Source organism: Passer domesticus, chromosome Z (genome assembly GCF_036417665.1).
Source record: "Passer domesticus isolate bPasDom1 chromosome Z, bPasDom1.hap1, whole genome shotgun sequence".
NCBI classification, from domain to species: domain Eukaryota; kingdom Metazoa; phylum Chordata; class Aves; order Passeriformes; family Passeridae; genus Passer; species Passer domesticus.
Window position 1 is genome coordinate 26,676,411 of NC_087512.1, and position 14,284 is coordinate 26,690,694.

The window sequence follows — 14,284 nt, forward strand, 5'->3', positions numbered from 1 at the left end:
GTATATGAGAAGAATAGAATAGTTAATAGAAACATAATTCTTCCACCTTAGTTCAGTTGAATTGCCAGTGGATGTGAGGAGAATGATGACATTTTTCTTAGGTAATTATTACTTTTCCAAACTATATAAGGTTTTTTTAAATCTTTCATTAATTCAGATCTAAAGACAGATGTCAAAAAAAGCCTCCTTTGCCATACGTTTTATGTTCAATGTGGCATCCTGATAACTGTCCTTCCTTTACCTGTTTTGCACTTTTTTCCATGCTTCCCTAGAAAAAGTTAATTTGTCACAAATAAGCTATATATACAAATTACACCAGAGAATGAAGTATTGCTCACTGCCATGCCTGAAGTCATTCAGTCAGCCACAGCAAAGAAGTTAAGCAGTGAAATTTATTTCACTTCTGGCGCCACACTAAGAGACATGCTCAAAATACGTTTGCATGAAATAACATCAGCTTTAACAAATCTACTAAATTATGAGCAATTCTGCATATGCTAGTAGACATTGCCATTTATGATAATAAATAATAATGCACACACAGCTTACACCAATGCATATATCTGGAACTCAGAAGACTACTGTTTCTTCCTTGGTTATGAGTGAGAGGTTTTTGGTTTCTTTCTCAAATTATTTAAAAATATAGAGGTCAAAGAGAAAAACAGTGCCAAGTGGCAAAGACAAATAACTGCACCCCCTCAGAAGGCCATAAATTATCACAAGATTTATAATTTACTCAAAAAAGTGCTATTTTAAAGCAAATTTTAATCTTGAGGTGATAATATTTACCTTGCCATGCCAAGTGGCTTTGAAGCCAACTTCTCCATCAGTCCACCACTGCTTACCCACTGGGCTTTTTGAGCAGTTTGAGGCCATTAAACTAGTTTTCTCTGGGAAAACTTGATGTGCACACCAAGTATTTAAATATTCTCTAGGATATGCTCTCCTGCAGTGTGGATGAGCCTTGGAAGAGTCTGCCAAGCTGCATTACCTCCATGTGCCCCACCTGCCACTGTCATGACCTGGAACAGCAAAAACTCACTTGTCAAGTGGGCCACAGGAGGAGGAGCCTACACTTACACTGTGCTTATGCTGTCTTCCAGAACATTATGAGGACACAGCAGGATTTAGGAATGTTTCGTGGTTTTTCCAGGCTCAGACAAATTCAGGCATGGACAACAAAACACTTTGCTTTCAGGACTTGCTTCCTCCTCATATTCACCAAGAAAATCCCCTACATTTATGTTAGATTACCATGCATAAAATAATATTCCCTGCTCTGTGCAGGATTTTGGAGCAAATGCATCATTGTTTCCTATTTTAGAGAGTATTAGCAGCAAGCCAAGATGGAGGTTCCCAGCACCTTCCCAGGGCTCTGCCGATTTCCCTTGCATACGTACACACCCCCTAGAGACCACCCAAACTAAGCCTGGTGGTAAAGACTAACAAGAGATACATCTACTCCATAGGCACAGTTGCATCTTTCAATGCAACATACATTAGCTGTTGTAAACTTCAAACACACAAGCCATGAGGTGGCTTCTCCCAAGCATAAATGTGGCTGAGCCACAGGAAAGAGCTCACAGTCCTATGACTGACAAAATAGCAGAATTAACCTTCAAAGTAATTGTATTATTCTCTTAGGGTTTAATTTATATGAAAATAATTTCAGAAAAATAAAACATTCAAAAATTTCCAAATTTAGTATTATTATGATTGCTTCTTACAATTCAGTGTTGACTCCATGACTGACACATTTTTCCACAGTCATTCTTGATCCTGAGGAATATTTTGATAAAGGGAACGGAAGCTCTGACTGTGATGTCCAAGGTCTACATCTAAGAAAGATAATGAAAAAATAAGAATATTATTCACCTTATGCTAGCATACCAGTATTATCCACCTATTACTATCTTCTTACTAGAAATGTTGAAGCTTTGTGCCAAAGTTGCTCAGGAGGCAATTGAAAACGAAATCACTTTGGTTAATATTTTATATCATCTCTGTTCAGCATGGGCAGGCCCGAATCATTTTTCATTGAACCTTTTCTCCTCAGAAATTCCTTCAGGTATTACACACTGAAAGTTTGAGCAGAGAATTTAGCGATCCTTTTATATACAAGGAAATAGAAAGTTTCAATATCCTATGCAGCCAGTTGTTACAATTAACATTTGTGATTAACTGGAAGTAATCCTCTGAATATATTAAAAAACTCAGCTCCACTGTCAATACTGGTTGAACATAGGCACAACTACAATTGGAAGTTTGGCTCAGGGTCAGTCCAGAAAAATACCTAGAATACCAAGGAGATGAGAAGTGATCTGAAGCAATCATGACTAGGCAGAACAAATTGTCTTAATTATAGATGTCTCTAAAAGTAGAAGTCACAAAGAAAAATACAGAATCAAGAAGTGGGTCTTGCATGGGCAAAAATCTCATTTGTTTCAGCAACTGCTTCTTAATATAAACCATTTCCACACATGGACCTCTCTCTCTGCATCCGTGTTTTTAATACCTTGCCATTTGCACTCATGTTCCTTAAGGCAAAGCTCTGCTTTTGGTTACACAAGTAGAAATGCAGTAGCTTTCCTCTGTATTAATATTAGCATAGTGAAGAGCAAAAATTTGACCTAAAACTCTGAAAGAGCTTTTATATGTATTTTTACTCGTGTGTCAGCAAAGTATAATAAATACCCTGCCAGCAGTTTCAAAATTCCCATGGAAAGAATAAGAATACAAAGCCTGTGCTGAAAGGGATTGTTTCCAGCACTGTAACCAATTTCACAGCTGATAACACACACATCTACCAGCAGATAAGCAACGAAAATACATTTGTACGATTAACTATGTCTCTGATGTACTGCACAGGACATGATTTGCAATTTTCTTCTCTTAACTTTAAAGCTACTTAGATGCTTAACAATGTTCCCACATTATTCAACAAATGTCTACCATCTTACTGTGAGCATGTCTCATATGCAACTTAGAATTTCAGATTGAGGAACAGAAGTGGTGTCTGAAAATCCAGGGGGAGACTACATAAACCTTTAACATTAAATGTATTTCTCCTATATTCCTAGCCTGGAGTCTTCCCTAAGTGAAGTGGTGCCATCACAAGGAAGGTTTTGGTCACCCAGCTCAAAATAAGCAACCTTCCAACACCATAAAGATCTGAATGGTTAATGCTGACACAATGCACTAGTACTAAGGTGCAGCATCTCTGCTATGTGGAATGGCTAGAAGAACTGGGATTGTTCAGGCCTTGGAGTGACCTAACTGCAGCCATCCATCCACTGCCTGAAGCAACTCTACAAGACACACAGAGACTTTTTATAAGAGCATGCAGTGACAGGACAAGAGGCAATGGATTCAAACTCAAAGGAAGTAGGTTTATATTAGATATTATGAAAATTTCTTTATCATCGGGGTGGTGAGGTGCTGAACAAGTTGCTCAGACAAGCTGTCCCATCTGAGGAAGTGTTCAGGGTCATGTTGGATTTGGCTCTGAAGAAACTTGTCTAATGAAAGGTGTCTCTGTACACAGCAGGGAGGCTGGAAGTATATTATTCTTGAGGTGCCTTCTGCAAAACCACTCTATGATTCCATGACATTCCCAAGGATCATTTAAAGTTTTCTCTTGAACTTCAGGAACATCACAAATAACACTTAATTTTAATTTAAACTTTTAATTTAACTTCAAGTAGCAAATTTTGTATGAAAGTATATAAGGTTTTCATAATACAATCTCTATGTATTCTGTTAATTTGTATATCTCCATCAGATATAAAACAAAACTATCAGTCAAAATAAGGAAGGGACAATTAAAATAAAGTAAACAGCTTTATGAATCTAATCTAAGAACCTCTTGCAGAGAAAGGGAGAACATGGGGCTGAACATACTGCTCTAAAACCAGTTCTAATAACAATGACTTTGGAAATTTTCTGATTTCATATGATCTCCAAATAAGCATTTTCAATGAAGTTGAAATTGCTCATACTGAAAAGAGGCCCAAATATCGGAAATCTTGTGCTACATCCCATGACTTACATTCTTTTGGCTAAGGCTAGTGGTAAATTATACGAAAAGAGCTGTCAAATGTATTTCTCACAAATAATGTAATTCTCTGAATATACTATCTGGACTCTGTAGGACAGCTTCCAATGAGAAAAACTAACAATGTTAGCACTAATTTCTGCTGGATTAAACTATATTTAGCATTTGTTGTTTTTTCAACACTGCATTTTGGAAAATATTCAAACAATGTTTTGGTATAAGGGAAATTATTTCTAGTGTGGAGGAAGGTATGTCAGTCAAGCAGTATCTTCCTGATAAAGCCTATTTTGGTCATGCAGGTTAATAAGTACAGTAATAGTAAAAGTACCTGTTAGTTGTTTAAGTTGCATCAAATAGACCACTGTCAGTGATACAGCTTCCCCACTACTTTTCTGTGCTCACTTGTGGCCACTCCAGGTCTTCAGCAATGCTTTCCTAGCACACACTGCTGCTCACCAGCAGTGTCCCTCTCCAGGGAAATCACTGGCACATTTCAGGAGCACTTTCCTCTTGCAATCCAGTGAGCTCCCTGTTGCTGTGGTCTGCTAAACAAGAAGAGAAAATATTAAATAGGCCTATACTGATGTTCCAATAGAAGGTACTTTATTGATCATCTTGTGACCAACATTCTTACCTGTATATCATGCAAGAAGTTTGCCAGATATCTGACTTTATGATTTAGCAGGACAAGGGAGTGGTTAGGACAAAGTCCTGGGAAGCCCTAGATTTTCCTGAATTTAGGCCAAGTCAGATTTTCTGTCCATGACGGGCAATGCAATATATGCAAAAATAGCTTGTCTTTTTTTGAATTATCCTTATTCACTCTCCCTGTTCTAAACAGTTTTACAAAGTTAAAAAAAAATAAAATTGGAAGGACCATTATCCCTGTCTTCAGGGTGAAGTAAAGTTCACTGTCCATGATTTCTGCAAATCTTTCCAGTTAATGCAATCAATGATACTGAGACTGTGAGGTATATTTGATTCTGGAAATGAAAGAGTGAAACATATAATTAGCTGCCTCAGATAACAGTTTCAGCAGATGGGTAGGAGAGCAATGCTTCTAATGGGCTTTTTTTGACCCAAGGGAGGTTGTCAATTGCTTTTGCTGACTGCATGCAAAATTGAGGACATCTGGGAGATGAGTCCTTAACAAATGTGTTTATACATTTCGTCAAAAAAGCACATTTGTGAGCAACACTACTTTTGTGATTATTCCCAGAATAGAATCAAAAACTTCACTAATTGCTTCACTAACTTCACCACCCATGATCTGCCAAAGACATACAGGTGTATGAAATCTTCCTTTAATTCTCAAATAGATGCTGCACACATCTTCTGCAACAACATGTAGACCTTTAGATGTCACCTTCTCCCTCCCTATTCTCTGCGCTTTTTCCCCTCCTCTCTTTGTTCAGTTATGCTACCATTACTCATAGGATCCCTCTTCATTTCACAGATGCATTTTGAAAGTTTTTTACTTTTTCTCTATCTTACTTTTAATACTTGTCTTCAAGTTTTCCCAGGGTCCAAGAAATATTTTATGCCTGTCAGCACTCGGAATTCTCTTTCAACTTACAGATTGTAGTAAAACTTTGAATTTTGTTTCCATTGAATTAGGAAAAAAATACAGATTTTTAATTCCTTGAGAATCCAAAATGTAAAACTACTTAAACTAAAATTATTTCTGAAAATGCATTTTCTATTTCATTTCAAAATAATTTCCTGATTCAAAATTATTTTGTGGGTATCCTATCACTTACTTTATTTCACTTTAATTCATGTTTATCATATTGTAATAGAATAATATTTTTTTAAATTTTGTTTTAAAATATACTAAGGGCAGCTGTTACATAATATTGACTGAACCATTTTATCTCTAGATCAAAGTCTCTCCAGTTCATGCAGTAATAGTAAATTTTGACACTGATATTTTGATATATAGAGCAAGAAGATAAGCATCCGGTGCACTAACAGGAAAAGCAGCTGTTTTCAATATCTTTGAATACTTTTTTCCAGGACACCAAAAACTAGCACAACAACATCTGTAGGCTGAGCGTGCCTGTAATACTCTGTTTTCTAGGTTATAATATCCAGCACATCATCACCGCAGCTGATCATAAACTACTTCAGGTTCAACAAGTATTTCAGAATACAGGCTCCAACTGCATTTAAGATGCTGACATCTGCTAAAGTAAATCAAATAGGATTGAGATAAAAGAGCAAAATTTATCATATGAATTATTTTTAAAAAATATTAATGCCGTTAGCTATATATCAGTGTTCCTTTGTCACGCTTCTACAAAACCATTTTTTGGAAACTAAAGTTGAAGACAGAAAGATTTTAATAAAAGTAAGACAATTGTGTGAATCACCTCTTAATGTCTTCCAAGACAAATTTTGCTTTACTTCTCCTCTAGGTTAACCCACACTGATTTTGAAGGCTTAAAACTTTGTTATCCAGGCACTTGAGCATTTATTTTTGGAAACAAAAAAAAAGCATTCTCTCACCTCAAGGTAAATTAAATGCAACTGTTGATCCTGGCTGGACACCAAAGCCTCCCTGTCACTTCCCTCCTCAGCTGGACAGAATATAACAGGTTATACTGAGGAGGCAGAGGAGACAGAGTATCACAAAAGGCTCATTAATTGAGATAAGGACACTCACTAGTTATTGTCATGGGCAAAACAGACTTGATATGGGGAAATGAATTTATTACCAATTAAACCAGAATAGGATAATTAGAAATAAAATCAAAACTCAAAATGCCTTCCCGCACCCATCCGTACTTCCCTGGGCTCAACTTTAGTCCCAAATTATCTCCTTCCTCCTCACCAGCAGTGAAGAGGAATGAAGGTTGGGGGTTGTGGTCAGTTCAACACACATTGTCTCTGCCTCTCCTTCCTTGTAGAAGGACCCTCACACTCTTCCACTGCTCCAGTATTGGTCCCTTCCATGGAGTGTAGTCCTTCAGGATCTGAATGCTCTAGAGAGGATACCCCATGGGGTCATAAGTTCTGCCAACAAACTTGCTATGCAGTCTAGTCTCTCTCCAGTGGGTATAGGTCCTTTTGTCCCACAGTACAGGCTTCCCATACGGTCACAGTCTCCTTTGAGGGCATCCACCTCCTTTGGTGTGGTGTCCTGCACAGGCTGCAGGTGGATCTTTGCTCCGCTGTGCTCCTCCAGGGGCTTCAGGGGCATGGCTGCCTCACCATGATCTGCATCACGCTACAGGCGACAGAATCTCAGCTCTGGTGCATGGAGCACCTCTTTCCTGTCCTTCTTCACTGACCATGTTTTTCCTTTGCATAATTTCACTCCTTTCTTCTCTGGCTGAAATTTGAACATGCACAGTAACTTACCCCCCATTTTTTTAAAATACATTATCCCGTAGGTTCTACCACCATCACTGATGGTCTCAGCTTTGGCAGTGGCAGATCCATCTTGGAGCCAGCTGGCATGGGCTTGGTTGAGGCAATTATGTAGGAGAAGCTTCTGATAGCTTCTCACAGAAGCTGCCCCTGTAACCATAACTCCCACACTACCATAAACTTGCCACACAAGTCCAAAGAAATGACACACACAAAAGGCAGATATGCATCATAGTTAAAATTTAAGTATAGAAGTATTTATTTTTAATTATGCCTTTATTTTTGAGTCATGTATTTTGTTTCAACTGAAAGTATCTCATATGTACAATTAATTGAAAAGATCTGACGAAACTCAACAAAAGAAAAACATGTTGTGTTATGGCTTCAGCTAGGACTTTGCAAAGGGAATATAAGGTATTTTTCCCACTAGCACATGCTGCAGCGTATTTATTCTAGTTAGGAGGGTTGTCTTTTCCACTTGGCTTTAAGACTCGTTACAAGCATAGGCTGGAGGAAAATCTGGACTGGCACTCTTAAAGTAGCACAGAGAATATGCTTTGCCTTTTTTCTGCTTGCTGTTAGATTTTGATTATATGCCACCACTTCAGATTCAGAGGGAACCATCAGGGTAATTTGTCAGGGATATTATCCATCACTTGCTTTTTTGCAGGGACTTCAGACTGCCATCTTCATGTCAAAGCTCCCCAAGCTCTGAGCCTGAGGCCAGGCATGAGCACCACCTCATATAACACAAACTGTATGCCAGAATCTTCAGGGTCCGAGAAATGAAAGACATGTATCACACAGTTCTGAAAAGAGGGAAACAGAGAGCCCCTGAGATACAACAAAGGCCAGCCGAAGTTCCACGGCTCCACTAGGAGACATGTCTGGGCAGTATTTGAAGATATGTCTCAAGATAAATCAGGTGTCTTTAGGATCTCCAGTGTTTATTGTCTTGTATTTCATGGGGAATTTGGCCACAGCCAGCCACAGACCATCAGGAAGAAGAGCTGCACTTGGTGCTTAGACTATACGATTTGTGACACGCATATTGACCACTCTGCATATAGTCTCTCTTTCCAAGGTCTCTTGGTGTTTTTTCAAGAGACATTATGATCAGAGAGTTTGATGCAGTGATTTCCTCCTGTGTTTCTAAATTCTCATTTCTGTGGGTATGGAAGCCCTCATGCAGACATTCTCCTGATTTCAAAGTTCCACCAGGATATTTGGATGCATTAATTTTCCTAACTCAGATAGCTACATTAGAGTGTGAATTTCAACAGCACTTGCTGTCACTCAGCCCTTGCTGCCACTCCTTGCTCAAGTCATTAATACTTGGAGGCCCCTTGCATCCCATTCTGCTCTCACTTGTGTCCAGGGAAATTTGCACAGTGTGTTTTGGGGATGTGTTGTGAGAGGAGAGAAACATTACAATATGACACCCATTCAAACAAATCTTAAACCAAAACAATCAAATAAGCAAACAAAACCAAGACCACAACAACCAGAAAAAATCAACCAAACAAAAACAGGGGAAAAAATGTCTCCAGTAGTCCTGGTTTTAATCTCAAAGTGCTTGTCATCTGCTCAAGCTTTAAAAAGAAAAAGGCTCTTTCTCCCTGTGAGTCATCGAACTGGTCAGAATAAACCTCTAAACAAGCTGAAACCCTCAAGGTGACAAACTATTCAAAACTTGAAATAAATCCTTTAAACATGTGTCCCTGATCACATCTATACCCATTTGCGTATGGCCAGTAGAGACAGTAGGTTTACAGCTGAAATGAAGCTGTGAGTGGATATGAACTGTGCAGCTGAACATACAGGGGTGTCTGGGGAATCTGCACAGGCAAGCTATAGTATTGCATTTGGGGTAAAAGGTAAGCTTTGGCCAAGATCTATAGCTTAGTACTGGGAAATTACCAGTAATGTTCTCTGGAATTTGCAAATGAAAGAGATTTTATGAAATATGTATTTAGTTATTTTTTAAAATGTATATTTCAAACAGAACAACAGTAGAAAAATAAGTGAAACATTTGGTAAACATAACAATTTAAATAATATAATGGATGTACTAACCTATATGCAAGGGATATTGAACAAAATATTCTGTACTAAGATTCCCTTCTGATATAGTTATAGAAAGCACAATAGCAAAATGAGTTAATCCAAGATTTTTCATCTATGAAGAATACCAGATTTTTTACATATTACTCTGCATCTTAGACATGTATCTTGTGGACAGTGTGCCAGAATTAACATGCCAGAACAACATTGTGTCAGCAAAGCATCTCTTAACAACTGAGTAATGTCTGAGCCCATTGATGTGTGTCTTATCTTACTTTTCTATTGTTTTTACTTCATGAAATTTTACTGGCTAGCATTTCTTTTCCTTGATATATTTGGTTATAATTAATCTCTGTAGTTTCTTCTCTGTGGTTTGTGGCACCTGCTACAACTAGAATATTTTTTCTTTTCGATCTCATAAAACATAAAATCTGGTTCTTCTTTTAAGTGTTTGCAGATTTCCTTGGGCTCATTTTTTTTTTCAAAACCCTGTTACATTATATGAAGATATACAGAAATACAATTATCTTACCTAGGAAAACTTTTGCTTCATAAGGATAACATTTATCTTTTACTTTAACACCTTATTATTATAAAACAAGTGGAAGTTGAAAATAGGGATTCACTTTGATCTAAAAAATGATTTAATGCTTGGCAGCTAGATTCCAGATACAAACACTGGTCTCTCTCTCTGTAATACCATATATTAAGTACTTGGCACAGGTTGTGTGGTACCTATTCCCAGCATTTTTTGTCCTTCAGTGATAGTAAGTGTTTAAAACAATTGCAGACACCAATAGAAATATTCTGAAGAAAGTAACATGTAGAAAGAATAGGGACAATGATATTTGGACTACACAGTACTTTCACATAAGATCTCCCCTTTGCTCCTGCTGAGCAACAACTGAATTTTAATTCTAAATGGTCTAGCTATTGCTTTGAATAATGGAGCATTTATTGAGCTATGGCAAAGAGAAATGTGGTGGAGGGGACAGTACTGTGTAGCTGTTTGTATGTGATTAGATGGCAATTCTTTGTGACTTAAGCAAATAGTTATAGCAACGCTCTCTCTGGGTTGGTTAACAAGTTTATGTGACCAACAGTGGTCCTGCAACATGTGGAATTTATCCATGAAATATCTCAATAGAAAATACTAATAGGGCCTCCTTGCTCTAGGGAACAAGGACTCTTTTGCTAAGTCAAGAGACTGACAGCTGAGACATTGGAAGTCCTGGCATGAATGGGATAGAGAACTACAAATGGTCAAGTTAGTTATTTTTATATCAAGAATTTGGTCAGAGGCTGTTAGAGCCAAAACTGTTTCAATATGTCAAGTCCACGAAAACTACCAACCCAAAATACTTTTCTGATCCCAAGAACCTCAGGGGCTCTGTTACTGTATTATGTGCTATCAGTCTTTCTATTTGGCAACAAAGACTGCATCTGTTGGTCTGTGAGCTGGTGTGCTGCAGCTGCTAATAAGTGTGTTGTTATTATACCACATTACCACCATCTCCTTGTTGGATCCAAGTGCTGCTTCTCACTGAGTATAAAAAATTTAAAGCCTTTGGGGCTGACCCCAAATCTTTAACTTTACAAGCTGGACACGCACTATTTCAAGTGGCAAACTTTTTAACTATTTGGGGCTTGCAGGCATTTCTGAAGTAGCAGTGAAACAGTCTTAGCCTTAGATGTCTTCAGAATTGCCAAATATTTACACAGTTACTCTACCTCTTCTACTACAGGCTTGTCTTCTATCCTATTACAGGTTCCTTTCATCCTATGGTTGCTGTAAAATCCACATTGTACCTACTTGCTTCTATAAAGAGTATAATCTCTGCAAGTACATTCTTACCAATAAACTTTGCAAAGGTTTAGCGATGATTTAGGCACTTCACCAAAGAAGAAGAAACTCTTTGCAATGTATAGCTTTCCTAAGATCCTGCACAGCCTATGAACTCTATAGGATGCTGTGGCAGAGCACTTCAACAACCAAAACAAGTAAAGCTATTATTATTCTCCACAAAAATCATAGGCCTAGTCAACAGTAAGAAGTGAATAAGCCAAATTTTTCATTATGTAATTCCAGTTGTTGTTAAGATGCTGTTGTTAAGTATCTTAGCATTTTAACAAATCTTTGTTAAGATTTGACAAAAGCAAACAAACAAGAAAATGAACCTTACAAATTTTCAACTTAAAAGCCTACTTTGCAAAAGCTATCAATACTCTCACTGAAAGATCTGCTGGCAAGAAATTTCCATGATAAAATACAAGCTGAAGGGAACCCAAACAACTTGGATTTTTGTGGCAATTTAATGCCATGTTAAAAGCAAAGGTTACTGTTCTGGCATTTGTACTGCCTAAGCACAGGTAATTGCAGTTTAGTTATATTATTTAAGTATTATGGCTTAAGCTTCTAAATGAAGAAAAAAATATTACATGTTTGTGTTCTGGCAAACACCAAGCATTATAAAGGGCTGATCTCAAGGTCATTTCAGTAAATTACTGTGGCTAGAACTTGGATCAGGATCTGGGAAGACAAGGCATACCAGTATTCAGTCAAGCATTCTAAAACCCAAATATGTTTCCTCACAAGAAAATATTTTAAACATAGAGCTCTAAAAATATGGACTATTATTAGAGAGAAAAAGCAAATGCCATAAACAGTAAAATTTAAAAATGGATGGTCTGGGTAGTATGACTACCATCCTGCAGCACACACTTTGAATAGCTTGGAACCTAGGCCTCCTCCTTTGGCTGGAGCATCAGACGAGGCAGCTGGCTCTAATACCTCCACAGGTTGTTGTATGGGTTTACAGCACTCCAGCTCCTACCTGCGCTGATCTCCCCTCTCTAAGGCAGTTCCCAGATATCTTATCCATCAAGCTGTTTTTATATCTTCATACTGCCACTGCTTCCACTACGTCCTCATTACCACCACATGCTAACATAGTGGAGAAGGTAGTATTTTACTGTCAGTAGCATTCCCAAAATTATTTTGTTTGTTTGTTTGTTAACATGTTTCTGGTCTTGGATATCAATGCTTTCTTTTTCTCATCAAACAATCAGCACATCAATGTAATAACCCTGTCCCATGGCCCTGCCTAGTAAGTGAACAAGATTTGGGCCATCCAAACATCTCTCCTTGCCTGCCAGCAGATTTTTGTCTCCAGCTCAACACATTCCTGCAGTGGGTGCCTTGTCAGCATTTATCTTGAAATGGACTGTTTTTCCAATGGAAAATCCTTATCTCCTCCTCTATTTCCTGGAAGATTTTCTTTTGTTAGACCTTGGTCTTCCACTGTTAAAATAAGAATCATATCCATTACCGCAGAACTGCCTCTGAACAAACACACATTCATTTACAAAATCTAGGATGCATCAAACAAAAATTCCCTAAGTCTTAAGAGTGGTGGAAGCAAACAACTTTCAGTTTTGCATGCAGGCTTTTTCAAAATTCCCATTCTGGAGACAGTGGAAGGAAGAGTATTCAACAAAATATGACCCAGGTTTCATAAATATGGTCATTCTTTACTAATATGTGTAATTCCAGAGTACAGGACACACACTTTGAGGAAGAAGGAAACTTGAAAAATAAGTATCTCTCCTTTAAAAAGGACTCATCATGATTTTTCCTTTTCTTACTTTTACTTACTTTTCTTAAGTACTACCTAGGTTTTCTTACACCCACAGATACGTGTGGCTGAAAGATCCTCATAGCTTCTAGCTTTTTGGGGGTTTTCCTATTTTCTATTTCTTTTCCATTCATGTAAGAGGATGAATTATTGAGGAAGTAACATGGAAGCATGATTCCTTGGATGCTATTGCAACCTTACAAAATGGTGGGGAAGACATGTGAGAGGAGACCGCAGCAGAAAAGGATCAGTCTTGCACTGGCCTGTTTATAGAATTATCCTCCATGGAGTTAGGAATTTTACCTGGCTTCCTCGTACTTCTCTGCTTGATGTTGCCCATCACCTTTGTGCGCATGTGTGTGTACCTCCGAGGGGATTTTCTGTTTTCCTTCTCCCACCCCTGCTAGTAATTACCAACACACAGGAATGAAGAAGGGGGGAGAGCTCTGAGAGGCCTACCAGCAATTCAATAGGGCTTTGATTTAACAGCTCCGAGCCCTTTGAAAACATTTTGCCAAGAAAAGCTTGCCATCAACACGTATAATCTCTTATCAGGGGCCATTGAAAGCCTGGGCTCCGAGGTTAATTCTTCCATCGCAATGAGTTTCAATCAGTTCAAAACTCACATCGAGATGAAAGCTACGAAGCCTTCTCGCCCGGTTTGTCCCGCAAAACCCACTGAGATCAACCGACTGGGGAGGATTAGGGCATGCTCATCTGCTGGCTCTCCAGCAGGACGGGCAGGCTCAAAAGAAAAACAATAATTAGGGATAATTGCTTGTGTCCAAACACAGGCATTAAAGCCCCTTTCCCCTTTGGTACTTTGTGAGCTGGAATGAAAAAGACACCCCCTGTTTTGACAGCTGGGCAGGCGAGCAGAGCTGGTGACAGATGAAGCGAGACGTCCCCGGGCGCCCGCGGCGCGGCGGGGCGGGCCCGGGCGGGCCGGGCCGGAGGGGCCGGGCGGCCCCGCCTCAGGCCCTGCCCCGGCGGGCGGGGCGGTGCCGGCCGCGCCCCGGGACGGCTCCGCCCGCGGGAGCTGCCGGGCCCGGCTGGCCGCGGGGCTCGGCGGCACCGGCCCCGGCACGGCCCCGGCACGGCCCCGGCACGGCCCCGGCACGGCCCGCGGGAGGCACGGCACCCGGGCACCGCCCGACCC

At 39.2% G+C, this 14,284-nt stretch overlaps 1 long non-coding RNA gene across 5 annotated transcripts; it reads right to left on the reverse strand.

Annotated features, from left to right (window-relative positions):
• Positions 1–245: 245 nt before the first annotated feature.
• Positions 246–14,038, reverse strand: LOC135290778 (uncharacterized). Of its 5 annotated transcripts, none has more exons than XR_010353589.1 (5): positions 13,429–14,038; positions 6,888–8,235; positions 6,563–6,657; positions 4,383–4,596; positions 246–1,838 (listed from the first exon to the last, which is right to left on the reverse strand). It is a non-coding gene; the product is annotated as an uncharacterized LOC135290778 (long non-coding RNA). The 5 variants fall into 5 exon arrangements; XR_010353585.1 differs by having other exon boundaries at positions 6,888–12,791; XR_010353586.1 differs by having other exon boundaries at positions 4,383–4,599; positions 6,888–12,791.
• Positions 14,039–14,284: the final 246 nt, after the last annotated feature.